We start from the raw sequence: 27,700 nt of genomic DNA, 5'->3' as shown, positions 1-27,700 counted from the left end.
ATTCACTCCCACCCCCCACCCTCCTCCCCTTCCACCACCCCTAGTTCGTTTCCCAGAGTTAGCAGTCTTTACGTTCTGTCTCCCTTTCTGATATTTCCCACTTATTTTTTCTCCTTTCCCCTTTATTCCCTTTCACTATTTTTTATATTCCTCAAGTGAATGAGACCATATAATTTTTGTCCTTCTCCAACTGACTTACTTCCCTCAGCATAATACCCTCCAGTTCCATCCACGTCGAAGCAAATGGTGGGTATTTGTCATTTCTAATAGCTGAGTAATATTCCATTGTATACATAAACCACATCTTCTTTATCCATTCATCTTTCGACGGACACCGAGGCTCCTTCCACAGTTTGGCTATTGTGGACATTGCTGCTATAAACATCAGGGTGCAGGTGTCCCGGCGTTTCATTGCATCTGTATCTTTGGGGTAAATCCCCAACAGTGCAATTGCTGGGTCGTAGGGCAGCTCTATTTTTAACTCTTTGAGGAACCTCCACACAGTTTCCCAGAGTGGCTGCACCAGTTCACATTCCCACCAACAGTGTAAGAGGGTTCCCTTTTCTCCGCATCCTCTCCAACATTTGTTGTTTCCTGCCTTGTTAATTTTCCCCATTCTCACTGGTGTGAGGTGGTATCTCATTGTGGTTTTGATTTGTATTTCCCTGATGGCAAGTGATGCAGAGCATTTTCTCATGTGCATGGTGGCCATGTCTATGTCCTCCTCTGTGAGATTTCTCTTCATGTCTTTTGCCCATTTCATGATTGGATTGTTTGTTTCTTTGGTGTTGAGTTTAAGAAGTTCTTTATAGATCTTGGAAACTAGCCCTTTATCTGATATGTCATTTGCAAATATCTTCTCCCATTCTGTAGGTTGTCTTTGAGTTTTGTTGACTGTATCCTTTGCTGTGCAAAAGCTTCTTATCTTGATGAAGTCCCAATAGTTCATTTTTGCTTTTGTTTCTTTTGCCTTCGTGGATGTATCTTGCAAGAAGTTACTGTGGCCGAGTTCAAAAAGGGTGTTGCCTGTGTTCTTCTCTAGGATTTTGATGGAATCTTGTCTCACATTTAGATCTTTCATCCATTTTGAGTTATCTTTGTGGATGGTGCAAGAGAGTGGTCTAGTTTCATTCTTCTGCATGTGGATGTCCAATTTTCCCAGCACCATTTATTGAAGAGACTGACTGTCTTTTTTCCAGTGGATAGTCTTTTCTCCTTTGTCTAATATTAGTTGACCATAAAGTTGAGGGTCCCCTTCTGGGTTCTCTATTCTGTTCCACTGATCTATGTGTCTGTTTTTGTGCCAGTACCACACTGTCTTGATGGCCACAGCTTTGCAGTACAGCCTGAAATCTGGCATTGTGATGCCCTCAACTCTGGTTTTCTTTTTTAAAATTCCCCTGGCTATTCGGGGTCTTTTCTGATTCTACACAAAGCTTAAAAAAATATCCACAAAGTCTTATTTTCACCATTGCATATCACCTTCTAGATTTTGTATACACTCACACTTTAAAAAGAAAATCATAGGCCTTAGGCCAAGGTAGCCAAGTCCTGGTATAGCCCTGCACACTAATTCTTTGTGCAACCATAGCAAGTATGTTCCCATCTCTGGGCTTCAGTTTTTTTTACCCAGTGATGAGGCTGGGTTATCTGATTCCTAATGTTTCCTGCAATGTGCCAAGTTATAACTCTTTGCAGCTATGTCACTGGAAATTTAAAAAAGGAAACTCAGTTGTAAGATTGCATAAGATACAATTTTCTTTCTTTTGTTTAAGTACTGTAATACATTAAATATAATCTCTCAAGGCACCTCTCAAGTCAACGCTGCTTTGTCACCAAAGGCTTTAAATAATAAAACATATAAGATTAAGAAGATAAATCATGAGGACCTAGAAAATAAACTTGAGTAGAATTCTTCTACTCGCTGAGCATAAAAATCAGTTGGAGAACCTGGTTAAAATGGAAATTTTTGAGTTTTATCCTAAAAGATTATATTAGAGACTATGCTATACCTGGGTTAAAAGTTTAGGGAACTACATTTTTAACATGTTTCATATTCCAATTAATTCTAATGCCAGTGAGCCCAAAGACAACATCTGAGAAACCACGAGTTAAGGGAAAAAACAAAAAACAAAAAACTAAGGTTTAAAAAAAAAATCATGTCCCTCTAATGTGGGGAAGTTAAAAAAGACTTGCTCATTTGAATAAATTGAAATGCTGAGCAATATGTTTATTTTTCTAATTCTATTCTGTTTAGGTGAACATTATTTGGTTACCTAGAAAACTATAGATGTATCACAGTTACTTGGGTGGGTTAACATACTACATCTGATCATCTATGTCATGGAAAGCAATCTGGGAAAGGTTACACAGTATTCTGTTTCCAAGTGCAAAGAAGCTGTCATTAGTATAGACAAGATATGTTAGTTGACTTTAGAGACTTTCTCATGATTAACATCAATGAATGATTAATCTTATTGTCTCAATGAATGGGAGTCTAGTTTAGCCTGGCACTATTCATTCTACTTTGCAAAAGTCATTTAATGTCTCTGGATTCAGTTTTTTTGTTTTGTTTTGTTTTTTGGGGTTTTTTTTTTTTTTTTTTTTTTTTTAGTTGTGTTGTGACGATTAAGGTGGTTTCCAAATCTTATTTCTGTTTGAAAGACTATTATCCTGTATTATTAATATGAAGAAGTTAGCCAATTCCCAATAAGTTTGTAGTAAAATAAAACTATTTGCTCTGAAGCAATAGCCAAAGTCATGGTCCTGGCTAAGATAACATACCATACACATTCATTTTTAAAAAACTTTTTAAAGATTTTATTTATTCATAAGAGACACAGAGAAAGAGGCAGAGACTTGGTCAGAGGGAGAAGCAGTCTCCCTGCAGGGAGCCCGATTTGAGACTCAATCCCAGGACCCTGGGATCATGCCCTGAGCTGAAGGTAGATGGTCAACCACTGAGCCACCCAGGCATCCCTCATTTTTAAAGTTTTGATAAATATCATGTATACAGATGTATACATAAAAGACCTATTTATAGTTTGAAATAGCCCACCTCGATGTGCCAAGAATATAACACCCCTCCTACTCCCAATGGTAAACACAATCCTGGCTTTGGTTACAATCATTTCCTTGGGTTTTTTACATAGTTTTTATCATCTATATATACATACCTAGAAACATTATTTAGTTTGTCATTTATCAAGCTACATAAATAGAATACTTAATTCTTTTGATTCTTTCAGCATTGTTTGCGAGACTCATTTATATCGATATGTAAGCTGTTTTCATGCATTGTCTTTGTCATGAAATAGCCCATTTTATGAATATACCATTATTTACGTATGCTATTGATGGACATTATTAATAGTATGTTATGATGTTCTTTTACATATATCCTCTTATAAGAATCTCATTGGAACATATACCTAAAAGTAGAAATGCTTAATTATTATGATATTGTGTCTACAATTTTAGTAGATGATTCCACAGTGGTTGTAACAATTTATAACCCTTTTTTTTACTATCTCTTTGCCAATACCGACTTTTGTCAGATTGTTTTTCTTTTTGCACCAATCTGGTAAATTTGTACTGATGTAATGTGGTTTATTTTATAATTGTTTGCCTCATAATTAATGCAAATGAGCACAGTTTTATATATGTATAGGTTTTTCTGAATTTCTTTATTTATGAAGGTCCCTGTCCTGGTTGTTAGCATATTGAAAATTTTTTTATGACCTATTTATTTATTTTAGAGAAAGAGCACACAGAGGGAGAGCAGTGGGAGAGAATCTCCAGCAGACTTCATGCTGAGTGTGGAGCCCCACAAGGGGCTCAATCTCCTGATGTTAAGATTATGACCTGGGCCAGAATCACAAGTTGGACTCTTAACTGACTGAGCCAGCCAGGTACCCTGAGATGTTGTTTTTTTAATGTTGATTTATTAGTAGTTGTTCATATATATTGGATACCCTGTGGCTTGTCTTCTCTTTATGATGTCTTGACTAGAAAATTTTAAGAAAACAAATTTATTATTTATTCCTTTATGGTTAATGCTTTTTGGCTTGGTAATAAATCCTTTCTGACTCTAAGGCCATGAGAATATTTTCTAAAACTCTATAATTTTGTCTTTCATTTATTAATTTTTATGTATGATGTAAAGTTGGATTTTATTTTACTTTTTAAAATTAAGTTAAAGTCTACTCTTAGTAAAATGCACAAATATGGTTACTTGTACAACTCAGTACATCTTGAGAAATGCCATATACCCATGTAACCAACACATCAAACAAGAAATTATAACATTTCTACCATCTAGAATTTCTTTTCTTGTCCCCTTTAGACAACCACCATCCTCATAGGCATTTTTACGCAGTATAATATTTGTACTTCCTATTTCCTGAGCTCTTCATTCCTTCCTATAAATCAGTTTTCATCTAGTATTTTTTTTTCTATTTAGCCTTGTGACTTTTGTTTAATTTTGTTTTGTTTTTGTTTTTAGATAGCAAGCTAACAAGCAAGGGAGTGGGGACAGAGGATAGGAGGGGAGAGAGAGAATCTTAAGCAGTTTCCATGCCCAATGCAGAGTTGGACACAGGGCTCGATCTCACAACCCTGAGATCATGACCTGAGCTGAAATCAGGAGTTGGACATTTAACTGACTGAGCCCCTAACTTTTTTTATACTGTAGGCCTCCTGCAATAAATCCCCACAGTCTCTTTTCTTTAAAATGTCTGTATTTCACCCTCACTTTTGGAGGACATTTTTACTAGAAATAGACTTCTGGGTTGGCAGTTGTTTTAATTATATATTGCCACTGACAATGTTGAATTTTACCTAGTCCTATGCTCCTGGGAAATAGTGGTTCAAGGAATCTTCCACCTTTTGTGTTTAGGAAAACAGCTTACTGCAATTAACTACCCTTGCCCATGTAACCTAGACAAGACTCATGGATGCCCTCCTTTGGCAAAGCCAGACATAGATCCTCCAAATTACCGTTTTCTGCTTTGCAAATTGTTAACTGAACTGCTTGTATCTACTGATCAGTTGTAACAAACTGCTTATTTTTTAAAATATTTTATTTATTTATTCATGAGAGACACAGAGAGAGAGGGGCAAAGACATAGGTAGAGGGAGAAGCAGGCTCCATGCAAGAAGCCCGATGTCAGTCAAAGGCAGATGCTCAATGACTGAGCCACCCAAGCATCCCACAAAATGCTTGTTAACCAAACTTCTATAAGACTCTTTTTCCCTTAGGTCCCTTGAATGATGCCACCTGTGCTCATGTATAGTCTGTTCATTTTTTTTTTTTTTAAGATTTATTTTACAGTAGGGAGAGGGTCAGAGAGAGAGAGAGAGAATCATGAAGCAGACTTCCCACTGAGTGCACAGCCTCATGCAGTTTTGATCCAGGACCCTGAGATCATGACCTGAGCCAAAATCAAGAGTCGGCCTCTTAGCCGACTGAACCACCCAGGCACCTGCTGTGTATAGCCTCTTCTTAAGAGGTCCAGAAAGTAGGCTGGCTTCAGGGTACATTTTTTGATCTATAGTCTGATCATGTCACTCTTCCATCCTACTTCCTAAACCCTATTTTTTCTAGCCTTGTTTGTTCCTTTCTACGGGAGGAAAATGTTCTTTACCTAATTCTCAAGATGCTTACAGATCTTATGGTCAAAATGCTTTTTCCATTTCAATTGTCCCTTCCTCTTCTCCTTGCAATAATCCTTTTGAACACAGGCTCTCTTTACGAAGTCCAGATTTGTTTCCTTACTTGATACTGTGCAACAACCAGAATACTTAAGTGCTTTTTGAAAAAGCATTTTATTATATCTTCATGATTCCATGGGCTCACTGGGATCATCTGCATAGTTCTTCTGCTCCATGTAATGTCAGCCAGAGATGCACCAATTTGGGTGCTCAAATGAGTTAAGAAGTCCAAGATAATTCACTTGCATGGCTTGGGGTTGATGCTTTTGGCTGGTAGCTCAGCTGGGCTGTTGACTGGAGTGCTTACACAGGACCTTCCTAATGGCTTGGACTTCTCACTGCATGGCAGCTGGGTTCAGAGAGGGAGCAAATATTCTAGGAAAGAGGAAACACAAGCTGTCAGTCCTCTACAGGCTTAGACTCAGAACTGGCATGGTGTCACTTCAGCCATATTCCATTGTCTGAGCAGGGACAGAGCCAGCATAGCTTCCAGGGGAATTTAAATAAATTCCATCTCTCCTTGAAAGGGATGATAAAGAATATATGGCCATCTTTACCTTATCACAACATTCTTTGCACTGCTTTTAACATATCTTTTCACTGTTTCCTGCCCGCTGTTGTTTCTGATGAGAAATCGGACATCATCGTTATCATTATTTGCTATATGTAATTTTGTCCTCTCCCCCTACTCCATTCTAGTTTAAGACTTTATCTTTCCTTTTCAGCAACCTGATAATTGCCTAGATGTGGTTCTTTTTATAGTTATCTGCTTGGGCTTCACTGAGCTTCCTCAATTTGTAAGTTACTGTTTTTCACCAACTTGGGGGATTTTTCAGTCATTATTTATATACTTTTCCCCCCTTTATTTCTCCTATCCTCACAGACCAGTTAGTTTTTGTGGAGAAGGAGAACTGCAGGCCTTGTTTATGGATTTAACAGCATAAATCCTTTTCATGGAGGGAGGGAGAGAGGGAAAGAGAGAGCAGCGAATTGGGTCCCCTTAAGAAAAACACTCCCCCAAGACCAATGACTGGGGAATCAAGAGGAACTGATGACGAAAAATTTTTTGCCAACAGTGGAGTTAAAATTTCAGGTTTTAAAAGTCTGTGCCAGGGCAGGCAGTGGTGCTCCTGGGGAGAGGGAGGGGAGAAAGTCTGGAAGGGGATGGCGAACAGAACAGAGTGATGTTGGGATCTCCTGGGCCACACTGGGAGAGAAAGTGCCCCTTCCTGGAATACATTTGGAAGAGGGTATATTGCCTCTCCAAGGACAAGGGACCTTGGGCACTATTGAGTGGCCATTCAACAGGGAACAGAGGCACATGCTGAAGGCAGATAACGGGGCACCTGGGTGGCTCATGGTTGAGCATCTGACTTTGGCTCAGGTCCTGATCCTGGGATCCAGTTCTGCATCAGGTTCCCCACAGAGAGTCTGCTTCTCTCTCTGCCTACATCTCTGCCTTTCTCTCTCTGTGTCTGTCATGAATAAATATATTAAATCTTTTTAAAAAGACAACAACAACAAAGAAGACAGATAGCCTGGTTGCAACTGGTGCAGCCACTCTGGAAAACTGTGTGGAGGTTCCTCAAAGAGTTAAAAATATACCTGCCCTACGACCCAGCAATTGCACTGTTGGGGATTTACCCCAAAGATACAAATGCAATGAAACGCCGGGACACCTGCACCCCGATGTTTATAGCAGCAATGGCCACGATAGTCAAACTGTGGAAGGAGCCTCGGTGTCCAACGAAAGATGAATGGATAAAGAAGATGTGGTTTATGTATACAATGGAATATTACTCAGCTATTAGAAATGACAAATACCCACCATTTGCTTCAACGTGGATGGAACTGGAGGGTATTATGCTGAATGAAGTAAGTGAGTCGGAGAAGGACAAACGTTATATGGTCTCATTCATTTGGGGAATATAAATAATAGTGAAAGGGAATATAAGGGAAGGGAGAAGAAATGTGTGGGAAATATCAGAAAGGGAGACAGAACGTAAAGACTGCTAACTCTGGGAAACGAACTAGGGGTTCGAACTAGGGGTGGTAGAAGGGGAGGAGGGCGGGGGGTGGGAGTGAATGGGTGACGGGCACTGGGGGTTATTCTGTATGTTAGTAAATTGAACACCAATAAAAAATGAATTAAAAAAAAAAAGATGTGGAGTTTTAAATCCCAGCCTGGCACCAGAGATAAAACACAGGAGAACTATGGTACTGGGTGTGCCCATGGCCAGGCACAGACAGAGGGCAGAGATCTAATGGAGGCCTGGGCCACAGGAGGAGAGATTGTTCTCTTTTCTGTGAGGGCCTCCTGAACAGGGGTAGGTGGGAGTTCCCCTCCCCTGGGATGAGACGGTAGGGTGAGACCATGAACATGCCCACCCACCAGCATAGTCCGACTTCAGTGAGCAGCACAGCTACCTGCCTGTCCTGAGCCCAGCAGGGCCATCTTCATTAGGGCAGTTCTGACTGTGAGCCAGCACAGCAGGCCTCTCACCCAGAAGACCAACATAGGCCACTGCATGTGCCAAGTCTACTGATCATAGAGTGCTCCAGAGCATCGGCTTCAGTTCTGATAGAAATTGCACCAGGCTCCTCCCTTTCCTTTTTTTTTTTTTTCCTTTTCCTTTGGAATCAGTCTTCTAGTTTTTTGTTCATTCATTTGTTTCCTTTTCTCTTTTTTTTGGTTAATGTTGCTGCTGCTTTTTTTTTCTCTTTATTTTTTTCTTTTTCTTTGGATGTAGCAGCATGTTTGTTGGTGTGGATTGGGAATGGACTGTTGCTTTACTGCAGACTGACGAGGGGGGGGGGGGTGAGAAATCCTCCCAGTAGGCAGAACTTAATATAGACAAAAGTGAACAGAAGTGAGCATATGTATGGACCCTATAGCACTGGCAAGTGGCTTGAGTGTTTAGGTTTGGCCTTAGAAGGAACATGATTGCATGTCAGAAATAGAGAATTCTGAGGAAGAAGCATATATATGAACCTATAGAAAAATGCCCCCAACTGAATCCATGCGTCTCAACTGAATACATACCAGAGAAGATGCACCTTGAATGTAGCATTGAACAACCAGGTGGATAGACCAGCTGGTTATCCCAGTGATTGAATCATGAGCTTATGAATGTAATAACTATGTTTTCTAGGCTAGAGTTTATTCATGGACCCAACAGCTTGGGCTCCCTCACACAGACACTAATTGAGCTGATTCACTCTGAGCTCATAATGTTATACCATCCATTGAAGAGAGATCAAATATGTATTTGGTTTTAACTTTATTACAATTAAATGAAATGAAATACTTCCAAAGTGGGAGTGACACCAATTCATCCTTACTGAAATTGATACATATTCTGGGGATAAGTTTTCCATTACCATCTGCAGTACTTCAGCTCACTGTTGCAGGAAACAGAGAATGTCTGTTTTACTGTCATGGGACCTCACATAATATCTCTGTGGACAATTGACCCTCTTTATAGCAAAGAAGGCATAGCAGTGGGAATATGGCCATGGGATCTACTAGTCCTGCCATATACTTTGGCACCCTGAAGCTTCCAGCCTGAGAAACTTGGAAAAACTCTTAACGGCACACCTATGTGTGGCTGGAGTGCTTTACTTCATGATATGGTATTTACTTTGAATCAATAGCCATGATGTGCTGCAGTGCCCCAAGAGGCAGAGACCATAACTGGGAGTGGGAGTGACCCCTCTCAGTATTACTTTTAGGAACCATCTTGAACAAATTGTGCACCCTCTCCTTACTATTATAGATTCATTAGAAGTCATGGTTCCTGGAGCAACGTTCTACTAGGGCCCCAGTTGGGATTTCATTAGACTTAGCACTCCATCTGCTATCTGGTCTTCTGGAGTTTTTTAGTCCAATAGAATAGCAGTAAAATATTGGAATTACTGTATCAATAGGAATAATTGACATGATTATAAGGAGATAAGGTTGATAACCTCATAGTAACAGCAGAGCAGGATATGACTGGAATGTAGGAGATTTACTTACCATCCTCTTGATATATCAATGTCCACTGATACCCATGACCAGGAAATTGAAGTAAATGTAATTTAACAAGTGCATAGTAAGCATAGACACAGACCTATCAAGAACAAAAAGTCAAAAAAAAAAAAAAAAAAAGAACAAAAAGTCTTTGTTACCCCATTGGGCAAGTAACCTAAACAAGCATGTGAGCTAGCCAAGGGTGTAGGAAATTTCTAATGGGCAGGATATAAGAGAGGCAGTTAATATCATTGCTGCCTAAAGACTACCTACAGCAGTGGAGACTGTAGCTCATCTATTCTCTTAATACAAACCTCCCTTTTAGAAACTTATCAACCACTGTCTTAAAGACTTGGTCACAGAAATGAGTGAACTTTACATAGGGCATGTGTGGATCTAAGCAGTGCAGACATTTTCTGTAGCAAAAGTTGTGGGGCCCTATTTGTGTCCTACCAGCCTTGACCTTTTCAGCCGACACTAATCCAATCTCCAGATGCCAGTACCTGCATGTTTTCTCCTGAGGGCTTTCTCTGCCTACCAGGTTCTGCTTTTTTTGGTGCATCCAGCAGGCTAGTGTGACATGAAATTAATTTCCTTTGAGAGAATTTTTACCTAGTGACTGGCAGGAGCTGGTACATAAATATTTCAGTTCCCTCATCCCTTGGATGGGGTAACTTTGAGGTGCATGTTTTATACCATATCCTAAAATTCACTGGTTGTATTGGGCTCCAGTTATCCATAGTGTGGAATTACTTGAAAAACACATCTTTTTTTTTTCTTGCCCACCTCCATTCTTTTTTTTTTTTTTTCCTATTCTGCTAGTGTTTCCTGAGATAATCTCTCAAATAAACTTTTTCACACTCAAAACCTTCTATCAGGGTCTGCCTTCAGAGGAAACCCAAACAAAATTAACTTAGTCTACCATTTTGTGGAGCATCAGGATTCTACAGATTTCCTGAGGAAAACACTGTATGTTAGTTAGGTTCATTTCTGTCTCTCCTCATTTGAGGGAATTTGGCTCCTCAGGAATTCTATTTTATCTCATCAACCCAATGAGATTGCCAAAATGCCTGGTTTTCAGCTAACACTTACCCTCTCTTCCTCCAACTCTTTGCTTCTCAACAAATGGCTTCAGTAGAAAAACAGCTGCCAAATCTCTACTCTGCAGTTCTCTCCTCTCTCAAATCTTGTCTTCTCTTATCCTGGCAACATCAGCAACTCCCCATTGCCTTTATACAGATGTTCATGTTTTATCTGGATACATCTATTCATTCTTAATTGGAGCATTGTTCTATCACCTGATATTTCATAATAGCTGGAAGCCTATTCATCAAATAATTATATTTTTAAGTTCTAGAAATTCTGTTTGGTTCTTTTTCAAATCTGCTTGGTAACCGTTTGTAATTTGCTGTTTTCTCCAGCTTTTCAAGCTTGGTTTTAATTTGCTTTGAACTTCTAAAATGAGACTACTTAGTAGTCTCTATCTGTGAGATCTGAGATCTAAATTCTCCATGTACATGTTTCAGGATTTTTTATTCTGATTCTTACACATGGTATTTTGCTTCCTTGTATGCTCAACGATTGTTTTTTAATCACAATGGCTCATTTCTTTGGAAAATTATGTTGCTTGAGAATTTTTTTTGAAATTTCAGTTTAAGGTAAATTCTTCCAGAAAGGGTTTGCTTTTGCCTTAGCTAAGTGCTTGGAACATTACCAAGTATAGACAGTTCTTTGCCATGTGTATGGTTTGAAATGTTTTGGACCATATGAGTAAAGTGAAATTGGCTGGAAATTGCCATGAATCCTGACCTGTGCATACAGATTGCTCAAGGATAATGTCCTCTGCTAGGCACCAAGGTATTTTCTCTGGTTTCATGAGAATAGCCCTTTGGAATCTTTTTTTTTATACAGGAGGATTCTCCTTTTAGACTTGGGCTTTGTCTTTTGCTGCCTGCCCCCTATTAACCTTGAAAGTTATGATCATGTTCCTCAGAGTTCCACAAATGTCTTTAGGGTAAAAGTGGCTCTTTTTTATGAGTTCTCTCAGTTTTTACTATGATATATATTTTGGTGTGATAAATTACTTATTTATTACTAGTTACTATATGCTTTTAAGAATATTTTTAAAAATAGAATTTATTCAGCATTAAATTTTTTTTCAGAAAATTAGGATCAAATATCTAATCAGCTGTAATACCCTAATAAACATAAATATTTTTAGAGAGCTTTTTGAAATGTATGGCATAACCTCCATTTGGTGAACCCTGATAAAAGAAAAAAAACCTAGATCAATAATTAGACTGAGACAAATTCTCATTATAACATTTACTACCTTGTCCAAATCCATGTAGCTCATTATCATCCATTTTATGGTCCTACTCATGTTTCTCAGAATTTTTTTCATTGAACTTATTCTTAGAAAATAAATTAGGACACTATTGTTTTAAGGCAGCTACTATTCACCTAAATTTACATGGATTTCCAGCCTTGATCCCCCTAGACTGGAAAAATACCACCAAGTGTTTTGAGCACACATTTCTTCCTTGAAAAAAGATGAAAATATTTTGCAGAAATGTTCTAAAGAATAAATGAAAAAACTCACTAATTTGCAAATATTTATTAGGTAGTGACAACGTGTTAAGCTATGTGATGATTAATTTAACTAAAACATTGGCTCTTCTTGGCTCTTGAACCTGCCAGGCTTTGGACAGGACCTATACAATTGGCTCTCCTGGTCCTCAGGTCTTTGGACTCAGACTGGAACTAAACCATTGGGTAGCCTGGATCTCCAGTTTGCCAACTCACACTGAAAATATTGAGACTTATCTGTCTGTATAATCACATGGGCCAGTTCCTTAAAAGTCTCTTTTTATAAGATGTATATAGAATACACATCCTCTTGGTTCTGTTGCTCTAGAGAACTTTGACTAATACAGGCCCTAAGCTATGCACCAGTGTGTGCATATATGTGTGACATAGTACTTGTCATGGAAGAACTTGTCATTTAATAGGTTTATGAGAGCAGATTTTTCATACTTGTTAGTTTTCTTTTCCTTTAGGCATCCTAATTAAATGTGGGTATGGAGGGCCATTAAAATATTAAAAATGCAGGAAGAATTAACATTCTTTCTCTTAGTAGATACACGATACATGTTTTTAAACACCTAGATGTTATACATAGGGAAAATGAAGGATGATCGATAAAGATTGAAAAAGAATTTGGCCTCACAGGCCAAATACCAATGGACTAATGAAAATGAAATGCAAAAACATTGGTTTTAAAACAGACAAAGCATTCCTTGACTAAAGAAAGTGAGAAAGATTAATCACAGTTTTATTTTTTTAATGCAGCAATAATAAAATATTCTATCCCTGCACTCCATACACTAGAATGTTGCAAAAACAAATCTCTATTACCTGAATCTCATTAATCTGAATAGTACTGATCATTAGAACAGGGTATCTATGAAGATTGAGGTTCCTAAATATCCTGAACTGTAATTTTGAAAGGAAATGAAAGAGATTTACTCCCTAAAATAATTTGTGAGCTTCCCTAAAACCTCCTATAGAAACATAGATCTTTCAATTATGTTATTAATTCTCATACATTTAATCTACATTTTCCAGCTAAATGGTCTTTGCTTTGATTGTGTCTTCTGTCTTATTTGTACTGATGAGACATTATTTTAAGGATGTTTTCCTCTCTCCTATAAAAACAATTAAGGAAAATATTATTTCCAATACTAACAAACACTAACTTTGTGTTTCATTCAATTCAACATTTAGTAGCATCTCCCAGCTGACTTTCTATGCAATGAAAAGAAAGAAAATGCCACAGTAAAGAGAAACAGCTGTTTCTTCCAACATTATAAGTCTTATAAATCCCTTTTTGTGAATAAAATGTAATCATCCCCTTTATTTCCAAAGGTAGGGGAGATCAGCTCCAAATAATGACAATCAGAAACAAAGGTGGCTAACAATCTCCTTCAAACAATGGATATATATGTATGACCTAGAGTTCCCCATTTTCAATTCTTCTTGGAAGAAAATAAAGAGAAGTTGGTTATAATAACAATCATCTTCTTTCAAATGAGGATCTCAGATTTTGAAAAGTTCTTCCTTAAGATGTCAGCACTGAAGAATAGGTTCAAATTGTCAAAGCTATTTGCAATTGATATTGCAGGAAAGTTTTAACGATAGGGAAATCAGTTTGTGTCAAAGCAACTTAGGCCATTAGTGAATACCATTTTCTCCATCTGTCAAACAAATAGCACTGAACATCTTTTGAACAGCTGTTCAAATTAGCATAAGCTCAAGGCCTGAGGCCTAAATATGTAATTTGGCTGACCCTGGTAGTAATTGTGCCTTACCAAGTGAGTGTTTGTGAAAATACATTTTGTCACTGCTTCTGGCCTTCTTTTGAACATTTATGTCATTTTTCTGCTTTTGCAACTTGTGATGGTATTCTTTTATTTATGTATTTTCTCTAATTATTATCAGCTGTCACTTAGACCCTAAGCCTGTTTTTGCTACTTCTACTCATAATGGCTTAAGCTAAACCATGTGCTAGATTGTTTTAAACTCATTTTTCCTATGATAGAGATGAACTCAAGTTGCCCGAAAAAAGTGCATATTGGCCTTTTAGGAAAGTTTACTCAAGGTGCACGGTCTCTATTTCAACTTTTATGTAGAAAACCAAAGGAGAACCATCTGAGGAGCAGAAATCAGAAAAAAGCCTACAACATCAGGCCTGAGCTACCATTTACCATTTCCTGTTGGGCCTCACTCAAGCTTTGCGGTGGGGATTGATTTCTCTCTCTCTCTCTCTCTCTCTTTCTGGAGACAACATATGGAGACCATGAATCTGAAAAGAAAAGACACTGTGAGAGTGAAGACAGAAGGTGAGGCAAGGTAGGGAGAGGAAAAATAGGGAAGAATTCTAAGAGAGCCTGAAAATGCAAAGCTTTTATATTTTCCATAAACAAATCAATCAAATTTACAACTCTGCATCCTTGAGAAGGGTTTTAGGTGCTCTGGTTCTTATGGTGAAGTTGGAAGAGTACAATCTTTGGGCTCCAGGGACAAGGAAGAATTATTTAGAAATTGAGGCAATTCTTGTTGGATATCTTTAGTAATTACAGAGTTATGACTGCTAAATAAATCAATACATTTGTATTTGTAGTAGACCATTTAAGCAAAATAGGTCAATGTACTAATGCTACTTACAGGAAATTTCTGTTGAAAGAATAATCTTTAAGTGGATACATGGATGCCTTCCAAATTGATCTCTAGCATAGACCTTTCTTTTTTTTTTAAATTTATTTATTTATGATAGGCACACAGAGAGAGACAGAGAGGCAGAGACACAGGCAGAGGGAGAAGCAGGCTCCATGCACCGGGAGCCCGACGTGGGATTCGATCCCGGGTCTCCAGGATCGCGCCCTGGGCCAAAGGCAGGCGCCAAACCGCTGAGCCACCCAGGGATCCCCTAGACCTTTCTTCTCTTAAAGAAAAATTGCACTAGACAGAGTTAAACCAGGGCAGGGAAGACTTTATTCAAGACTATTGCTGTAGGCCACCTGTGTTTGCTAATTTATGCTTGTCAAGTTTAGGCTCTTACCTTCCCACAAAGACTGGGAGATGGGGTCGCTATCTTTCTTGATGATTACATTTCAAAAGGATAGGGCCCAGGTCCTAGAAAAGGACATTCATGGATTGTAAAACTCACAAGAGGTGAAAGAAGATTTACATATCAAAGGGGCAGAGAAAGAATTGAAAAATTACAAGTTTTCTAAAGTAAATGATCTAAGGAAAGGGAGCCTCTAATCAAGAAGAAACCTGTCTAAAACTTAGTCAAGCTGAGGAGAACATTAAGATCTTGTTGGCTACCCTGGAACTGTAACTGCTACTCAGCATTACCATTGGATGTCTAACTGGCACCTAGAAAATCATGTCCAAACTGATCTCCAAGTCTTCTTCCACAAAACCATTCCTCCCATAGACTCCCAGCCTCAATAATGATAGATCTCAGTAAAATCTTAGAGTCATCCTGGTCTCCTCTAAAAAAAGCATCCAGAATCCAACAATATCTCATTATCTGTACTGCCCCACATGTTGATTATTAAAATAGGTCAAATGGCCTCCCTGCTTCTGATTTTGTCCCCTGTCCCTTTCATTTAGAAGCCAGAGTGAGCCTTTGAGAGCATACGCCTGATTGTTTTCCTTTGTTCAAAACCTTCTAATGGCTCCCATCTCATTCAGGATATAATCCAAAATTCTCAGTGACATCCAATGCCCTACTTCCCTCACCTCACTTTTCTCCTACAGCTCTCTTTCCCCTCTTCCCTACTTTAATCACACTGGCCTCCTTGCTAATCCAGGAGCACACTAGGACCTAGTCACTTGCTAATCCCTCTAAGTAGAATATCTTCCCAGGATATCCTGATGGTTTTCTTCCTCCCAAATTTTAGGTCTCCACTCAAATGTGCCTTTCTCAATGAAGGTTTCCATACCACAGTTTCTAAATCATGACCCTCTTACACTCTGTTTCCTTATTTTTCTCCCTAGCATCAATTGCCATGTAGGTTACTATATATTACATTGGTCCAATTTATTATGTCTCTCTCACTTAGACCCTATATTCCCTGTTACTCTTATATTCCCATTGCCTAATATAAGGCCTGACATATGTTAAATGCTCTGTAAATATTTATTGAGTATTGAATGAATTACTGTCTCTAAAAGACATACACACAGAAATAGAAAATTCAGAATCAATGTATCTGTTCAGCATCATTTGCACCCCCTTCTAAATTCTTCCCTGTATCTCTTCCCAGTAAAGTCTAGGTTAGATTCTATAAATAAAAAGCATTCAAGTAAGATTTGGGGAGCAAAAATCCTCCTTCCCCAGTTGTATAGGGCCAACTGGTAAGGACAGATGTAAAGTGTGTGCCCCTTCCTGGGCATTCCCTTATGACTCATCTGTTCTAGAATCTTGATAGTAGACTCTTTACCTCTTGAAAGTCTGTGACTGTTTTTCCTGACCTATAACCCTTTAGCTTTTTCAGTGGTTTTATAAGTCACAATCCCCTTTATTAAATTCATTCTTGTCTGCTTTTGCTACCAGACCAAACTCTAAATAATACTCTAAATTTACAAGTATGAATGCATCAACACAGGTACACTTAAAAATATATGCAATTAAAAAAAATCTTCAACTACAATATTGACTCTTTTTCCTGGTCTGATCTTTCACTTCTGGTCTTTAGTTCTGTCATCTAATTGCCCCCAATAAAGACTGCACCAATTCTGTTAGAATCTACAGTTTAAGGCAAATGCTTAAAGCTTTCTAAGCTGAGTGCTCTCTTTTTATCTTTACTGATTTGATAAGTCAAAAATGATATATTTTTTTAAAAAATCTTGTCATTTTTGGGCCATATTTATTCAGAATGTATATATTTTTATGGCATCCATATGTATTTTTTAAAAAAGGCCTTAGTAAGATATTTTCCCTCCATTTTTATATAGGTTTTTTTCCCCTACATTTTCTCTCTCATTTGAAATACCAGCAACATTTTCCTCTAAGTATATGGATATTTTTATTCTATTTCCAATCTTTCAGTTCAAATGCACTGAATTGAGTATATATTTTGTTGCTAATTCTAGTCTGTTTCAGTTACACTTGCATTGTAGTTTATATCTGAAAACACAGGATCTTCATAATTCTTATTCTTTCAAACTTCTGCAGTACTTGCTGTTTGTACAAGGGTGTAAGGACCTTTATTTGAACTGCCTAAACTTTCCTTTCAAATTGGATTAGAACTGCAACATTGGTAAGGCCAGTTGGGAAGACTACAGATAATTTTAAGTCTTCTCAATATTGCTTTTTTTCATTTTTGACTTAATGTTTTTATGTTATGCGTTTGAAGAACCACATTTTGGTTTTATCAACTGTCTTTTTTTCTTTTTCTACTTTCTTTTTTAAAAAAATGATTATTCATTCCTACATTCATATTTTCATTCTGCTTTCTTTGTATTCTTTTGTTATTGTTTTTATCTGTTTTTATTTTGTGTGTGTGTGTATGTGTGTATGTTCTAATAGGATCAACACCTAAAGTAGGGCTCTAACTCACAACCCTGAGATCACAAACCGCATGCTCTACTGACTTAGCTAGCCAGGTGCCCCATCATTTTTTCTAACTTATATTATTGAATATATATTTAAATCAATAAATACTTTTTTTTAGTAATAAAAGCATATAACACTATGAATTATTTGGAAATAGGTTTGGATCATCCCTTGAAATGTGACATGTAATTCTCGTTTTCTATAAATATTTTGTAATAACTCTTTTTTTTTGTTATAATGCTCTTAATTCCAGCTCCGTTTCTGATTTTATTCCTTATGCTGTGATCGGTTTCTGTTTTTAATTACAGTATGATTACACTATGATCTGTAATTACACTGCTTTCTACACCATAGGATTTCTGAATATTTGCTTTGTGGTATAGTATCTGGTCACATGTTATTGCAAAGGTTTTCATTTTCAGGCACTTGCCTTTTAACTTTATGGCATGTTTCATGATATAAAAAATTTACAAAGGTTTTCATTTTCAGGCACTTGTCTTTTAACTTTGTTTATGGTATGTTTCATAGTATAAAATATTTACTCTTTTTGTAGTTAAACCTGTCTATCTTTTCTGGCTTCTGAGTTTTATGTCTTTGTTAGTGAACTTTAAGTTAAATTCCACAAAATTATATAATCATATTTAATTCTACCAAACTAGACTATTTATATTTCCTAAAACTGAGACTACACATTTATACCACCATATTTCTCCTACTCTTTCTTCACCCTCAGAATGGACTTCCTTTCATCTTCATCTATAGAAATCCTGCTGAATCTGAAGATAAATTCCAAAGCTAATCTCCTCTCTAAACATTTTCCAGTTTGTTTCCATCAGCAATCAGAAGCCCCTCTCCCTTTTCTGATTCCCACCGCACATTACATGTACCTTTCTTGTCACATTGCATATTCTGCCTTGAGTTAAGATTAATTCAGTGTTTGCCTTTCCCTTCCATTGGATATATACTGCCTTGAGCACAAGAACTGCTGTTTAAAAAATATATGTATTTATTTGAGGAGAGAGGACAGGGAGCATGAGCATGGGGAGGGCCAGAAGGACAAGCAGACTCCCCACTGAGCACAAAGCCCAACTTGGGGCTCAATCCCAGGACCCTGAGATCATGACCGGAGCTGAAGTCAGATGCTTAATCAACTGAACCACCCAGAACTATGTGCCCTAGAACTGCGTTTTATTCATGCTTGTTTTCCCTGGTATAAAATCTGGCACACAGTAGGCTCTTGGTTAATATTTACCATTCTTGGATTGTTTTAGTGTAGGAGAGAGACTTTCTCTGATTTAAAACCAAAGCACTCAGTTCTGTTTGTTGAGAGTTGCTTGGGAAGAAATGATGGTTACTTTGCCAGCCTCAAGTATCCATCTTGACTAACCCAATGTAAGATGAACTGCAGAGACCCAGGCATGCTCAGAAATGCTAGACCAACTTTTAACTTAATACTTCAGAAAATAGAGTTATTACCATTGTTTCTGTTTCACATTACTAGGCTTGATGAATAGATTTCTCAGCTTCGGTTTTGAAGACATTTGAATAAAAACACTATCTATAAAATACTACTAGAGAACTGGCTGTTTCAGATCAGGTTGGCATAAAACACACTTCTTTTATCCACAAACAGCCCTTCTGTTTGCCTCAGCAGTTCATTTGTGGAGAATAATCCCTGGGCTTGATTTTCAAGATATCCCCTCAAAAGCTCTCTGGTAGGCTCTCTCATTAAGACTATCTGAGCCTTACCCAGCTGTGATCTTTCAGGTGAAGCTAACCTCTTCTCCAGACTTTGTGGTTTTTATTTGGCCTTTAGTAATGGTTTTGAGTGAGCTTATGAATCCAACATCTTTAATGAAGGAGCTATTTTTTGTTTGACACCTTTGAGGATTTATCTCACCATTCATAGTGGAGAATGAACTTTTCTATAAGAATGTTAGAGAACACCTGCACCACCCAGTTCATACACCATGCACACTTTCTGTGGGTCCTATTTTCCATTTTAACATGTTGGGGCTTTCTTATAAGGTACTGATATTGATTGGCAATGTATATGGGCTCCTATTTGATGTTATTAGATGTCATGGACTTTTGTATAGTTATTATATGTCCTGGGTGGATAAAGAACACCCCTCAATCCCATAGCCATTGCCAAAAGCAGGATGATCTGTAGCACTAGAATTGCATGACTGATTTTTCAATGGTGTTAGTTTTTCTTGTTTTAAATCAGTTTTAGGAGTATGAGGAAATTGTACTGAAATTTATCATGTCTTACATGTGTTTTAGTTTGCTAGGGCTGCCTTAGCAAAACGTCATAGATTGGGTGGTTTAAACAAGAGAAATTTATTTTCTCATACTTCTGGGGGCTGGAAGTCTGAGATCAAGGTGACAGCAGGTTTGGTTTTTGCTGAGGCCTCTTTCCTTGGCTTGCAGATTGCCACCTTCTCACTGAGTCCCCATATGACCTTTTCTCTGTATGCATGCATTCCTGATATCTGTCATTTCTTATAAGGATACCATATTATATTGGGTTAGGACCCACTTATATGACCCCATCTAACCTTAATTATCCCTACAAAGGCTTTATCTCCAAATACAGTCACATTCTATAGTAATCAGAGTTGAGACTTCAACATCTGAATTTGGGGGGGACACAATTCAGTCTATAACACCAAGGCCAATGGAAATACCATAATGCTCTACTTAAAGGAGACAGTATGTCTAAAGTGTTCAGTATGATTCCTAGCACATAATTAGGACTTAATCATTGGTGGTGGTCAGAGTTACTTTTCCTGCTGATATGTCAGTGGTTATTATTATTAATTATTACTAATATTTAGTTAAGCAAGGCTATACATATAGCCACCAATCTAAGGTACAAGTGTTCTTACAACCATAACGTTCTTAACCTCTAGCCAGTGGCACTCTTATTTCAGGTGCTATTTGATATTGCAAAATCCAAGCCACTGAAAGGATTTGGACAGAATAGAAAAAGACATTTTAATAAACTGGAAATAGTAGAGGCTTTGGAACAAGACAACCTGTGTTCAAACTCCAGCTCTGCAAAGTATTGGCTAAGTCACTTGAGGCAAATCTGTTCATTTCCCTGACTCTCATTTCATACATCTAAAAAAAAAAAAGAGTTTATATTTCTATTGCAAAGAGCAAGTAAAGGGAAAGAGGATATGTCACCAGAATATGCCACTTTGGCTACTGATTATTTTGAATTAAAGTTACTTGAGAGAAAACTGATGCAGGAGGGACATTCTGATCCTCTTTTGTCCTCCTGAAAGTAGGAAATACAACTTCCATTTGTGAAAGTATCCTCCTTATACCAGGAGGTTGGAAGGCATCTTTAACACCAGAGATATGGAATTCAAGGCTGAGAAGGCTGTATAAGCAAATTTACTTCCTCATTAATTTACCTCAAACCCAAACTCCTTTGTCTTGTCAGTTCTTCACAAATTTATGTAGCTATGGAGGTATGGAGGTCTAAAAGGTATAAAAGCTGCCTGCTTTGGTCACTTCGTTGAGCCTCATATCTTTGGGATCCTATGTGTAGAAATTAAATTTGTTTCTCTCACATTAATCTGTCTTATGGCAATTTAATTATTTAGACCAGCCAAGAAACCTAGAAGGGAATAAGGGAAAAGTTTTCCTTCTCTGCAGTTCTGGCACCCAAAGCGGGGCTCTGCATATTGCTCACTCTGGGGCTACCAGAGCTGAGAGATCCTGGGATCTCTGACAAGAGCTGGCACAAGATAAGAATTCTTACCACATCAGCCTCTGGATCTGTGCCTACTGGATTTGTTGGAAGTGAGAGCAGTGAGTTTCTTTTTCCTTTTCTGAATTTAGGTTAGCAGAAGAAAATATTTGTGTGAATTAGTTCCTTGGGTATAGTGACTCTGGTAAAGACTTGTTTTGTTTTCTGTTGATCCCTTTCCTCCCAGACAGGTCATTGTTTTTCTTTCCATCTTCTTTTTGTGCCATTTGTCATAAGGAGCATAGGGTAAAGCACAGGCATAGGTTCTGTTTTTTGAGCTGGCGTCGTAGACTGATGAATGCAGGGTTCTCATCAGACCAGAGTGTGTTTAGACAAATTTTGCTGTGGGCCCTTTATTTAAAAACTAGGTGAGGCTTTCCTTTGAGCTTTTTCTGTGTCCTTAGATTTTGGCTTTGTGAGCAGTGAGAATGCTATATCTGGTCTTTGCCAGCCAGAAGATGCACATACCAGTGGGCATTTGGTAGTCAGTTGAACAGCCTGGGTTCTGAGACATGAAATCACAGGCATCATTCTCTTTGTCCAACTTCGCCAGCTTTCAGGGGAATTTGTTATAAGGGATCCTGGTCCATAATAGTCCTTTGTCATCTCAAACTTCATTATCTTGCTGGTGCTGGGACAATCCCATTCCAGTAATGCTGCTCAGTGTCTCAGATTAGCAAGTCTGTGACTGGAGGCATCTCATGTTCTCATGGGAGATAAGAGACACTTATCACACTGCACCATTCTTACAGCCTGTGACAACAAAGATCTTTACTTTCTTAGGCTAACTCGGGGAATGAACTTTTTGGATCTTGTGAAGGCTGCATCTTTTGCACGCTCCTTTGGGATACCTTTTGTGTCTATGGTTAAGTTATTAAAATTTTTTGGTTTGAGTCACTGCTGAGATTAATATAAGATCCTACTCATCAATGGCCAAATGATGGATGCTTTGATTGGTATATTTGAAAGAAAAAAATTTTTAAAGAATACTCATCTTAAAGAATTGTCTTATTGGTATCTATGGAAAGATCAAATTGAAAAGAGGACCCAAAAGGATATAATGGCTAGCCTTAAGAACTCTTTTAACAAGATGGAAGAACTGAAATTAGACTCAGAACAAAAACTAAAGTCCACATCTAATGCAACTTCTCCATCTTAAAATCTGGCCCCATCTCCTCACAAAATTCGTTTAAACTCCTCCAGCTTCCCCCAGAAAACCCCTTAAACACCTGGCTGCCTTTCCTTATAAGACTTAAAGAGAGCACTCCAACCCCAGCTCTAGGCATAGGGTATACAGGTTATTCATGTACATGCTGAAAGCCAGGAAGGGAATTTAGCAGCATCACTAGGAGTGGACGGTAAGGGTCACTTTGCTGTTCCTTACAACTCTTCCTGCTTCCCAGGGCTCTGTAATAAGGCTCTCCCCGCTTCAGGCCTTCCTGGGCAAGGTCCTTTGCAGATGTATCCCCAGTCCCCACTGCAAAGAATTCATGTCCCCTAGACAGCAACAGATTTTTAAAATTATAAAGCCCTTTGCCTCTACTTTCAGAGAGCCTACAAAATTTAGAGAAGAATTAAAAATATTAGTGGCCTTTTATAATCTCCTTACCTACACACAGAGGAAACAAATAACCAGAATTTCTCCTAGCCCTTCCAACAAATAATTCAGGATATGAATCAGCTGAAAGCTAGTGTTAAGGGGTTGATAGAAGCAATAATAGAGACTTTCCCTCCAAAGTGAATTGGTCAGTGTGCCTGGGTGGCTCAGCTGGTTAAGCATCCAACTCTTGATTTCCACTCAGGTTATGATCTTGGGGCCATGAGATGGAACCACATGTTAGACTCTGTGCCAGGCATGGAGCCTGCTTAAGATTCTCTCTCTCTCCCTCTGCCATTCCCCCTTCCTGCATTTGTGTGCTCTCTCTCTCTTAAAAAAATAAAGTCAATTGGTCTAAGGTTGACTTGTGCAATAAGAAAGGAAAGCAGGGATCCCTGGGTGGCGCAGCGGTTTGGCGCCTGCCTTTGGCCCAGGGCGTGATCCTGGAGACCCGGGATCGAATCCCACGTCAGGCTCCCGGTGCATGGAGCCTGCTTCTCCCTCTGCCTGTGTCTCTGCCTCATTCTCTCTCTCTCTCTGTGACTATCACAAATAAATAAAAATTAAAAAAAAAAAAAAAAAAGAAAGGAAAGCATTCTAAGGCCTTTTTTGAGTTTTTTATACAGATGTTACAAAGGCATACTGCAGTAAACCCTGAAGCTCCAGAACATAGAAATTTTAAATTTCCTCCTTAGTAGAAAAATTTCTCCCTGATATAAAAAGGCAAATTCACAATAGTGTGGGTGGGTGAGCCAGTCAACCTCTAAGCATTATAATGAAAGCTGCTACCAATTTTTAAATGAGAACTTACCAGGAATGCAAGAGAAAAAAAAAGAGTTAAAATCAACAATCCTTGATTTGCAACTTGAATCTTTGGAGAAACAAAAGCATAACTCAGAGCAACACAGAGTCCACTCAGACCCTTTCCTATCCCTCCCCTCCCCAGATGTTTACAGATATTGTAAAAATCAGGACATTGGAAGTACAATTGTCCTGCACTTAAGAAAAAGAAGGAAACATTTAAATGGTAATTAATGGTAATTACTCTGGACTACTGATAATAGAAAAATATGCCCTAAAACTCCAACGAAGAAATTTGCATCTTTCTCGGTTTCTTGAAGATGCAGCAGATCTTACCATGTCTTTGAAACGTAAACAGTCCAAGATGTAACTAAAATACTACCCACACTTGCCTGAGACTGAAAGAAAGAAAAGAGGGAAAGAGGCTTTTTATTTATTTATTTTTATTTTTTAAAGATTTTATTTATCCATGAAAGACACACACAGAGAGAGAGAGAGGCAGAGACATAGGCAGAAGCAGAAGCAGGCTCCCTGCGGGGACTCTGATGTGAGACTTGATCCCAGAACCCCAGGACTACTACCTGAATCAAAGGCAGATGCTCAACCACTGAACCACCCAGGTGCCCTGGAAAGAGGCTTTTTAAAATACAAACTGCTGGGGCACCTGGGTGGCTCAGTCAGGCTAAGCATTTGACTCTTGACTTCAAAGTAGGTCATGATCTCAGGATTGTGAGATGGAGCCCCTCATTGGACTCTGAGCTTAGTGTGGAGCCTAAGATTCGCTCTCTTCCTTTCCTCTGTCATCCCCTCTTGCTCACATGCTCTAATTACATACATATATACATGTATGCATGCATAACTGCTGTAAAGGCTCCCTTTCCCAAATCTAGTCCTTCCTTACTGAAGGGGAACAGCAGATGCCACCCCAGAATATGCCACTTTGGCATATTGATTATTTTGAATTAAAGTTACTCGAGAAAAAGATGATGCAGGAAGGACGCTCTGATCCTCCCTTGTCCCCCTGAAAATAGGAAATAAATCTCCCATATGTGAAAGTATCCTCCCTATACCAAAAGGTTGCAAGGCATACTTAACTCCAGAGATGGGGAATTTAAGGCTGAGAAGGCTGTATAAGCAAACCTTGTTACTTCTCACTAATTTACTACCCCAAGCCCAAACTCCTTTGTCTTGTCAGTTCTTCATAAATTTATTATTTTTTTGTCTAAAAGGAATAGAAGCTATCTACTTTGGTCACTTCTTTGGCCTCATATTTTGGAGCTTCCAAATGTACAAAATTAAATTTGTTTCTCTCCAGTTAATCTGTCTTATGTCAATGTAATTTTAATTAGGCCAGCCAAAGAACCTGGAAGGAAAGAAGGGAAAAGTTTTTTTCTGCTACACAAGGAAGATAACACTCTTGGAAATTTGGAAGGACAACAGCACATGTTTGGATGCATTTTATCCCATGACTCTTTTGTGAGAAGGGTAAAGAAGCTCTGTGCTTTAGTTTTTTGTTTGTTTGTTTTTAGAAGTCCTAAATAAAAAGGCAATATTTTTAAGTGAAAAAATAGCTATAGGGATAGAGTGTATTTTATTATTTATCATGACAATCTTTGTTTTTTTTTTGGAGACATAATTCTCTTTTTTAAGGAATTCATGAACACAGTACAAAAGAATATGCAGTGAACAGAAGGAAAAGTCTTTCTCTCACCTCTGTCTTTTGCTCCTCAATTCCAATTTAGAAAGAATTCCTACTTTAAGATTCTCATGTTTTGGGCAGCCCGGGTGGCTCAGCAGTTTAGCGCCGTCTTCAGCCCAGGGTGTGATCCTGGAGACCTGGGATGGAGTCCACGTTGGGCTCCCTGCATGGAGCCTGCTTCTCCCTCTGCCTGTGTCTCTGCCTCTGTGTGTGTGTGTCTCATGAATAAATAAATAAAATCTTAAAAAAAAAAAAAGATTCTCATGTTTTGTTCTCTCTATATAGAAACGCACTCTCCCTCTTAACACATGCAGATTAAAAAAAAAAAGGAGGGGCTCCTGCTATGTAATTGACAACATTTTATAACTTTAAGGTATAGTGCGATTATTTATTGTGAAATGTTGAACACAATAAGAGTAGTTAACACATACTTCACCTCACATAATTACCATTTTGTTGTTGTTATGGTGAGAACATTTAAAATCTCTCACAGCAACTCTCAGGGATAAAATACAGTATTATTAACTGTAGTCATCATGTTGCACATGAGATCCTCACAACTTTGCAAAGATATTTTTGATAATGGGTTAATATTCTAATACATAAACAACTCCTACAAGTCAAAAGCAAAAAAAATTAATTTAATTTTAAAAATGGACAAATTCACTGGGTGTAATACTATATGTTGGCAAATTGAATTTATATTTTAAAAATGTAAATTAAAAAATGGCCAAATTACCCAAATAGACATCTTTCCAAAGAAGACATGCAAATGGACAAGTATGTGAATAGATGCTCGATATCCATAATCATCAGGAAAATGCAAATCAGAACCACAAAGAAATGTTACCTTGCTCCTGCTCTAATGGCCATTACCAGAATGACAAGAGATGATGAATGTAGGCAGAGATTTGGAGAAGAGAGAAAACTCTTGAGCACTGCTGGTGGGAATGCAAAGTGGTACACCATTTGGGTAACAGTATGGAGATTCTACTTTGATCTTTGCATTTAACATTGTCTTTTGGAAATTGTACCAAATCCTGTCTGTTGTTCACTTGAACGCACAGGACCTGAAGCTTCACAATCATACTCCATATATTCCCTTCTTAGTTGATTTCTAGTTATAGTCTTCAAAGAGGAGGAAGGAGATTAGGAGGCTACAAGAAGAGGGAAGGAATTTTTCTTCATATGGATTCTATTAGTGGAAGTGGAAGTGGCAGGCTGCAGCCAGTAACTGCAGGTGTCTGTGGGCTCAATAAATATTGGTGATTCCAAAGTGGTGGTGGGGTGGCAATGACAGTAGTTCCAGCAGCTTCAGTAGCAATGATTCCAGTGAGGTTAGTAGCAGTGGAAACAGGCTACTTCTGTCCAGCTATATACTCAAGCAGTTCAGTGCCCAGTAGAGGTCCATGGGCTCCTGCCCAAAGGCAGTGGCAGACTTCTGATCATTGGGCAACACTCCTTTGTTCCCTTAGTTACTCCAGTCCTTCTAATGCCTAGCAGCTTCCAGATATTTGAGAAACGCCATCTCCTTCCTTCTGCCCCCTTCAACTCTATTTAAATCTTCTCTGGCTGAACTATCTAGAAATAGTTTGTTTTCTTGATTACACATAGATTAAAACAGCATTTGTTTTATATTTATATCTATCCAATATGTATTCCTGTATCTATTATTATTGGTGGTTACGTGGTATTCCATTGTGTGGGAGTACCGTTATTTATAATTAACCATCACCAATACACATTTAGGCTGTTTCTAGTACCTTGCTGTTATAGACATTACTTACGCATGTCAAGTATATCTGCAGGACAAATTTTTAAAAGAGGAATTGCTTCATCAAAGGCTTTGTGAATTTTAAATGTTGATACATATTGTCAAATTACTCTATGAAGATAGTATACTAAATTATATTCCCCCAAACAATGAAAGATAATGACTACTCATTGTCTGGCCAACAAAATGTATTTTCAAAATTCTTACTTTTGAC

General features: G+C 38.1%; 1 long non-coding RNA gene across 2 annotated transcripts; it reads right to left on the bottom strand.

The window, feature by feature from the left end:
* Positions 1–5,827: 5,827 nt before the first annotated feature.
* LOC111097388 lies at positions 5,828–16,687 on the bottom strand. Of its 2 annotated transcripts, XR_005364531.1 has the most exons (5): positions 16,475–16,687; positions 15,345–15,418; positions 14,491–14,588; positions 9,731–9,824; positions 5,828–6,087 (listed from the first exon to the last, which is right to left on the bottom strand). It is a non-coding gene; the product is annotated as an uncharacterized LOC111097388 (long non-coding RNA). The 2 variants fall into 2 exon arrangements; XR_005364530.1 differs by lacking the exon at positions 9,731–9,824.
* Positions 16,688–27,700: the final 11,013 nt, after the last annotated feature.

The sequence above is a fragment of the Canis lupus genome, chromosome 9 (assembly GCF_011100685.1).
Source record: "Canis lupus familiaris isolate Mischka breed German Shepherd chromosome 9, alternate assembly UU_Cfam_GSD_1.0, whole genome shotgun sequence".
Taxonomy (NCBI): domain Eukaryota; kingdom Metazoa; phylum Chordata; class Mammalia; order Carnivora; family Canidae; genus Canis; species Canis lupus.
Note: the sequence above shows the minus strand (reverse complement) of the source record. Positions and strands in the feature narration are given on the sequence as shown.